Below are 8,035 nucleotides of genomic sequence, written 5' to 3'. Positions count from 1 at the left end.
CTGTTACTAAGGCTATGATCTTGAGAGTATGGCCAATTTGAAGAACACTTCACAGACTCATTCTAGAGGTTATGATCTTCTTGCCATTATTACAATCCCCTGAGAATTAGTAAATAGATGTGAAGGGTGAACCGAGACTGAAGTAGGCTGGGGGAGCAAGTATGTTGCAACCCACATTTTAGATGAGCACAATTTATTGACATCACACTCCAAAATATGCAATTGGAATAATGGGCTTTAGAATAACAGCTGCAATATGTTTCTTAACTTCTCTTTCTAGTGGGAACAGGCCTCTGTTTGCAGTAACCACTGCAGCATGTGTAAACTTAACTTTGTATTTAAGATGGCAGTCACCCAAAGCAGAACTGCAAAAGTGTAAAATCATTTTACCCTGTACTAAGGTGATTATTGTATGGGGAAGCCATGACAAATAACTATGTGAAAAAGTGCTCACTGGAAAAAAGCTTTCAATCATGCGGGTATCACTACACGTGATCAAAAACCATGTGGCACTGTACCAACTAGACCAGAGTAGACTAGACATGATAATTAGGAAATCAATGATGTTCTATTTACAGTAGACGGTATGAATGTTGTCCAGAGAAATGGTACTGCCTGTTTACATAAAATACCTAATCTTGCAACAAGCTGAACAGCATACGCAAGTCTCACTTCCAAGTCATTAGCAGAGCAACAACCATTTACCACCAGCTGGAGTGGGAAGCGGCAGTTGCCTCTTGGCTGTTGGGGCTTGTTAAACATCCCCCTAAAGCTTGTTCAGCTCTGAAGTATGGCTGTTCAGCTACCAGTTAGGGTTGACCACACAGGCCTCTGAGTTACCTTCAGCAAGAAAAGGACAGAGTTGTTCAGGTGCTTCCTTGTCGGATGGTTTCATGCCTTTGTCCATGTAGCACGAGTGCCTTATGTGACCAGTTCTTTATTTGCATTTATGCTTCACTTGTTAGCTAGAAAAGAGAATGCAAGAAACATAGCAAGACGGCTGGATGGTGCAAACCACCTGGGGCTTTTGCCCAACCAGTGAAACATTAGATCAAAGTGCAGGAGTCTAGTGTCTTGTAATAGTAACAGACACAGCACTACCACCACCCAGAGGCATAGCAAGGTTTGACATCTCCAGAGATGGTGTATCAAGCTTCATAGAGCCCAGGGACCCAAATTCTTCTAAGCTTGCTTCTGGAGAAAGTACATTGCCCAGAGTGGCTTGTATTCCAGAGATCTCCAATATTGGTGGTGGCGGTGGCGGCTTCTTGAAGACTGCAACATCATTTATTTCAGAGCTCTTCGACATATTCTCAGTTGTCGGTTTAGAGGGATTATCTTCCCTGCATGGAGTAGAAGATTTGGTATTGTGGAACACACCCTCTGTGTCATTGGTTTTGCTGTCATTTGCAGAGCTTGAGCTTGATAAGTCAAAGGCACATGGCTGGATGGGAGTCTTGCAGAAAGATGCAAGAGCATCCGATGAGGCCTGCAGGTTCTCCTTTGTGCTGCTGATGGAGGAGTCTGTTGCCTTTAGAGTCAGAGAGCTTCCCTTTGTCACATTCTGCATCTTGCTTGCACTGTCACATGCATCAGGCTGGGGGATGCTGCTCATTTCTAGGAAACAGCTGCTACCCGGAGAGATGCTGTAACCAGAAGCACCAATCAGAAATCCATTTTCAAATATGTCTTTCAGTGACAGAGAACTAGAACAGTTTTGAGAAGACATTTTTGGTTCCCAAGGAAAAGAGGTCAGTTCAGAATCCTAGGGGCACCTGGAGATGGAATTCAAAGGAGTTTTGTTTATTCAGTGAACCATCACCCCAAGTTACCAACTAGATTTAGACACTTGCTTTTTCTCTACTAATGCCAGATAATTTTATTTCATCATGCAGCGTGATCCAAAGCTTATTTATTCAGAATATGCTTTGTGCATGTATAGGATTATAGCGAAGGTATTATGTATCTAGCACTTAAAAGTCCAAGAGGGCAGGTTTTTGCCATCAAGAGCCTCCAGTCTAAAATTTAACACTAGGGAACAATGTGCATTCACTAAAATGGACTTAGGCCAGGGGTGTCCACTTAAATATTGGGTTAGGGAGATGCAAAAGACAATATGGCACCCACCCAAAACAGACACACACACATTTCTATGGGCAGGGAACTACTGGACTGGGAGCAGAATCTTGCTTTAACACTGGCAATGGGGAGTCAGAGCTCAGAGGTGGAGCAAACGGAAGATTCCTAATTCAACCCCCTGTCTGCACCAGGAGTGCCAACTTGGCCCCACGACCATGGGTGCCAGGGGCTGTGGGTGCCATACAGCATGTATGCTCCTTGGCATCAAAATTTGTGGGTGCCCGGACCCTTCATGGAGAATTTTGTGGGTGCTTGGGCACCCAGGGTCCCAGGGAGTTGGCACCTATGGCCTCCATGTAAGGCTGGGAAAAGTCTATTGTCCGAAACCCTGGAGAGCCGCTGCCAACTAATATAGAAAATATTATACTAAACTAGTTTAACAGGAGCATGGCAAGCTGTGTGTCGCCCACAGAGCCCTAGCCTTACGACACCTTGCCACTGCCACTGCCTATCAGCAGTTGCCTCACTCCATTGAATGCTAGGGGGTTGGCCCTGCAACACAGCAAAGCCAAAAGCCAAGTCTTCACACTGCCCCCCACTGGCCTGAAATCTGCATACTCCTCTACGAAGGCAAGTTTCTCTGCAAAGCCTAGAGTAGAGGAAGCTGACAAGGGAACAAAGACATTTTTAAAAAAAGAAGAAGTCAAGAACTTAACAGGGTATATTTCAATCTCCCCAGAATAAGAAAAGCAGTTATTTCTTTGGCCCAAGATCATAACCTAAAATAGACACAGTTCAGAAAGAGCTAATATAGTTTCACAGCTGAACTCATGAGTCAAAGGAAGAGATCTGGCTAATAACTAGAAAACTGAAGTTCTGCTGGCTTAGGTCTGAAGTGATAGCTTCCTAATTTAATATCAATACTTTACTACTAAGCTATACTTATTCCACCACCACCCCGCCCAAAAAAAAACCTTTAAACAGAAACTAATAAAGGCAATCACTTATTTTTAACACTGTAGGTTTCTTTACTTATCAAAACCCACTTCTAAGAGTTTTACTTACTTTCCCCCCTCATAAACAGCAGTCTTCTTAAGTAGCGCCACTACAGCTGATTCTTATAAATCCTCATGACAGATTGTGGCACACTTTCTTAATTTTCTAATTAAGCTAGTTTGCAAGGGTATTTGGAAGACACCACCTGAAACTGTTTTAGTTATCAACCCTGCAACAATTTTGTTCCCCTTAAGTATACAACCTGGATCTTTGAACCAGGAGAGCTTAAAAGTATTAATTGCAACTATTTCCTGAGGACGGAAGCAACTGAATTGCAATTGATCAAGAAGTTCAGCTCTATTCATTTGGGTCTGAATAGAAGCCATATTTCTTTCCCCCACTATATATGTTAATTAATTTGGCCATTACTAAGTTGATTGTTTTATCACCTCTCACCTCTGCTGTCAAGAATCACTGTGCATGCATTTTAGCTGTAACTGAACTGTCATTATATTATTACAGTACTTACATTTTATTCCCTCTGGTCTCACTGCTTACAACTGCTCAACCTTTATCACCATGTGCAATCTAGTCCACAAATGTTTATGCTGTAATAATATTGATGAGTGATTAAGGTGCCCTTGTATGAATTGGCTACCACTGGGCAATACTTTTATTAGGACAAACTGAAATGTCATAAAATAGTGCAGCCCAAAATAGTGTTAAGCTGGATGTTGTAGACTGGAAAAGCCTCCTTTAGATGCTACAGACATCAGATTACATACCAAAGATTTTGGGATGAAGAAGCCATGGTTGCTCCCTATTTTAAAGTCTGGCTGTTACCCAGATCTGTCCTGCACCTGGAGTAAAACTCACAGGTTTCTGGTTAGGCAGAAAGCAGAAGTAGAGAGAAACATGTTTGCCTTTATATTAGCATAGCTGGAGATCAATTTGGGTGAAAAGAGACAATTGAAGACAAATTCTGTAGGTTTAAGGGGATGTAATCCTCAAAACGTGGCAGAAAAGAAATGAAAACTTCCTCTGTATGTAGATCCCTCCGGGAATGGCTAGGTTTGTTAAATTCTCCAGGGCACAAAAATCAAAGGGAAATGAGTTGGTCCATAAGCAAAAAACCTGGATATTAATCTATTTTAAAAGCAATACTTTTATTAGGACCAAGCAAGATGTCACAAAACGGTGACAAGCTTTCAGCTATCATTTTCTCCAGTATTATTCGTTGTGCAGCTAGTGAAGGCACAATTGAATCCCTTGGTCCAATTAGCGCTGTTACTCCTGCTTCTTTACCAGCTGCAGTGGGCGCAGTTCCTCTTGGCATGGAGAGGTTGCTACATCTGTTGTATGCTATGAAGCTGTTAAACAACCTAGGTGAGCCCTCCTCAACCTGACGCCCTCTGTGCTGGCTGGGGCTTGATGGGAGTTCCATCCAAAAGATATGGCTGGCAGCTGGCTGGTGAAAGATGGCCTTGAAACTCAGGCTGGGGAGAAATAAGCGTTTCTATCCAAAATTCGCAAAACAAAAGATCCTACTTTGAGTAGAAATGTTTCTGTGACTTTATAGAACCGCGTTCTGTTTTCTCTAGACAATTCCTTGCTGTATTGCTGGTTGAGGGGGGAGTGAGTGTTAAAAGAATACTTGCCAGAAGGCACATGTGAAAGCTAGCACCTTTCTTTATCTGGTTGCCTAGGCAACGGGGGAGGTGGTGGCTCTCTCCATCTTCTGAGCTGTTTTGCATTTCAGTATGAGAGGAATGCAGTGCAGAGAAACATAATGGGCTTCAGTGATACAGAAGAATCATGTTTGCTTGCGAGTAAGACCCATTGGACTCAATGGGATTTACGTCTGAGTAAACAGCAGTCATGGTGCATACCCTGGCCATTAGAACAATGTGCATTTTAAAAAAATAAGTGAATGTGAAATGTGTTTTCAAAGTGTTCGCTGAACCAACACACAGAGATAGGCACTTTCTCACACACTGAAGCAAAGGGACAGATTAATAAATTAATAAATCCTGCATTCCAGGGGGTTGGATATATAACCCTCGGGGTCCCTTCCAACTCCATGATTCTGAGATTCCATGTCCAACAGCTTGACTTAACCCCCAAAGGCACACTCCTCCATTGTCTCCTGAGAAAGACGGGTGCCATAAACAACATGATTCTATATAAATTCTATATAAATGCTCAAAAGGAAAAAATTGCTTCCAGTAGCACCTTAGAGACCAACTAAGTTTGTTATTGATATGAGCTTTTGTGTGTGGAAGGATTTTTTGTTTGTTTGTTTCAACTATGGCAGACCAACACGGCTACCTACCTGTGCTCCAAAGGAGTGAGCTACTGACAGGTTTCTCCAGTGTCTGGTTATGATGTTTCTGGCTGCTGAGAGTAGGTGGGTTATGAGTTCTTTGTGGTGTAAGTGGGCATTGTTGTCTTGGAAGAGGTTTAGTAGGGCCAATTCTGGGGTGATTTCTAATACTTGCTTGGTTATTTTACATATTTCTCATATGGCTGTTGTCCAGAATAGTTGGATTCTGGGACACTCCCACCACATGCGGAGGTATGTGCCTGTGGAGGTGCACCCTCTCCAGCATTTTGGTGAGGTTCCTGGGCGTATTAGCGCTAGTTTTCTTGGTGTTAGGTACCACCTGTAGGTGATTTTCAGAGTGAGTTCTTTTCTTTCTGTTGATATGGATTTAAAGGGGGGTTTAGACCACATTCTGGTTCATTGAGTGGGGTTAATCTCATAGCCGATGTCATCCTCCCATTGTTTTTTGATTGTGGCCAACCTCTCTCACCACCAAAGGAACACAAGTGAACAGCAGAGAACCTGCACAAGCAATGCTGATACAAAACCCCACATATATTAAGTAAAATAGAAATATGGCCACCCGACCCCACCCCCACTCATCTTTCCCCCCCCCCGCCACCTCTTTCCCCCTTTTCTTCCTAATATCTCAACAGATGAAACCGTTTTGTAAAAAAATGTTACATGTAAAAAATAATAATGAGACATTGCACATACCTTTGTAAATCAAGAAAATCTTTACTAAAAATACATTTTTTTAAAAAAGCTACCTTTTTTTTTAAAAAAAGGAGTGAGCTACATAATCATGGAACCTGTCCGTCACCTTGATAAAGGTGGATCATTCTGGTTGATGTGTTGAAACACAGTGCTACAAAGCCCTAGCCGATGCATTTTTGGTCAAAAGTACCGTAAGTCCCACAAAAGTTCAGTGCCTTAGGCTGCTATTCCATGCAGTTTGAGATGCAGTACACTCCAACACGTTTGTTAAGGCCTGCTGAATTCACAGGGCTTACTCCCTAGGAAGGACTGCAGCCTAAATTCCCATTAAACTCAAAGGGACTTACCGTACTTTCAACTTAAACATGCTTTCTTACCCCGACTCCTAAGAAGGCACAAACCACACGGACTGCCCATACTGCAGTTGCATTTGTGGTGGCACCTAGAATGCATATGATAGCTGAGTGTTGCCTTTCAAATCACCAGAGCCACCAGGGTGCTTGAAGATTTTCTTGATTTACAAAGGTATGTGCAATGTCTCTCTTGTATTTTTTTTTTTTTATGTAACATTTTTTTACAAATCGGTTTCATTTGTTGAGTTTATAAGAAACATCAGCGCCATCTACCGGCAGTGACAACAAATGTCTAATCTTGACAAAACGGTTAACAGTGCAAAGTCCATTGAGGTCAATGGGACTTAATTCCAGATATAAGACTTCTGGAAATCCCTTACTGTGCTGATTAGTGCCTGCCTTCATTTTGCAGGTACGGAATCTTTCAATTGGGGCACCCTAGTTGCTGAAATACATCAGACCTATACCCAAATATAGTTTGTACCCGTAAGAAGAACTTCAGTGGCACCTTAAAGACTAACAACATATTGTGATAGAAGCTTTCATGGGCTGGAGTCCACCTCATCAGATGCATAAAGTGGTCTTCCCAACATTAGAGAGTATTTTTTTAAAAACAACAACAACAAAGGGATCAAAGGGCCAATAGTCTCCACTGGGTGCGTCGCATTATCATGCATGGCGCAAATGAGTCTGAGATTCAGTGGGAGTGGGTGTAACCAACACCAGACTGGTGGCTGGTTGTAAATCAGATAAAAGCTATTCTTCCTGTTATGACCATGGTACATGCTGTTCCAATAACATCTGTTAGGATGAGCGGAATTTCAATGTCAAGGGCGCCCTCCTAGGCTGGGTGACTTTGGCATGACAAGAAGGAGCCATCTCAGCAAAAGGACCCACAAGATCCCACCTATTGGACATCACCACAGTTTTCATAACAGTCCTTGGGGGAAAATGACTTGTTCAAGGCTAAGCAGGTACAAGCTCAACACAGTACATCATGTCTGAGTTTTGCTTTCTTTTGAGAAACCACCTGATGTCAACGAAAGCTTTGCTATTGTTTTTAACAACTGCAGGAGCAAGTAACTGACCTGTACATTTAGTACAGTGAAGAAGTCGTGCTTTGAGGGGGGGAAATGACTTGATTTATTATTCAACTATTATTCTTTGTTACTACTGGTCATTTATTAAATTTCTACACTGCCCTTCACCCGAGGATCAGAGGGCAGTTTGCAATATAAAAACACAAAAATGCACAACTTAGTAACAATCAAAACGAAATAAAAAAATTCCTTCCAGTTGTACTTTGGAGACCAACTAAGTTTGTTATTGATATCTGAAGAAGTCTGCATGCACATGAAAGCTTATACCAATAACAAACTTAGTTGGTCTCTAAGGTGCTACTGGAAGGAATTTTTTTATTTTGTTTTGACTACGGAAAACCAACACGGCTACCTACTTGTAATTAGTAACAATCAATTACACACACACTTTTAAAAGGTCGTAGCTTGTTTAATTAGCCAAAGGCCTGGGAGTAAAGGAATGTTTTTTGCCTGGCGCCTAAAGATAT

General features: G+C 42.0%; 1 protein-coding gene across 2 annotated transcripts in view; it reads right to left on the bottom strand.

The window, feature by feature from the left end:
- The window catches only part of LOC308478990 (uncharacterized protein), a 377,493-nt gene that overhangs the window by 322,471 nt on the left and 46,987 nt on the right, over nt 1-8,035 (bottom strand). The gene's annotated exons all lie outside the window — the stretch shown is intronic.

Source organism: Podarcis pityusensis (assembly GCF_964106645.2).
Source record: "Podarcis pityusensis genome assembly, chromosome: 6".
NCBI classification, from domain to species: domain Eukaryota; kingdom Metazoa; phylum Chordata; class Lepidosauria; order Squamata; family Lacertidae; genus Podarcis; species Podarcis pityusensis.
This window is presented reverse-complemented; position numbering and strand designations above follow the sequence as displayed.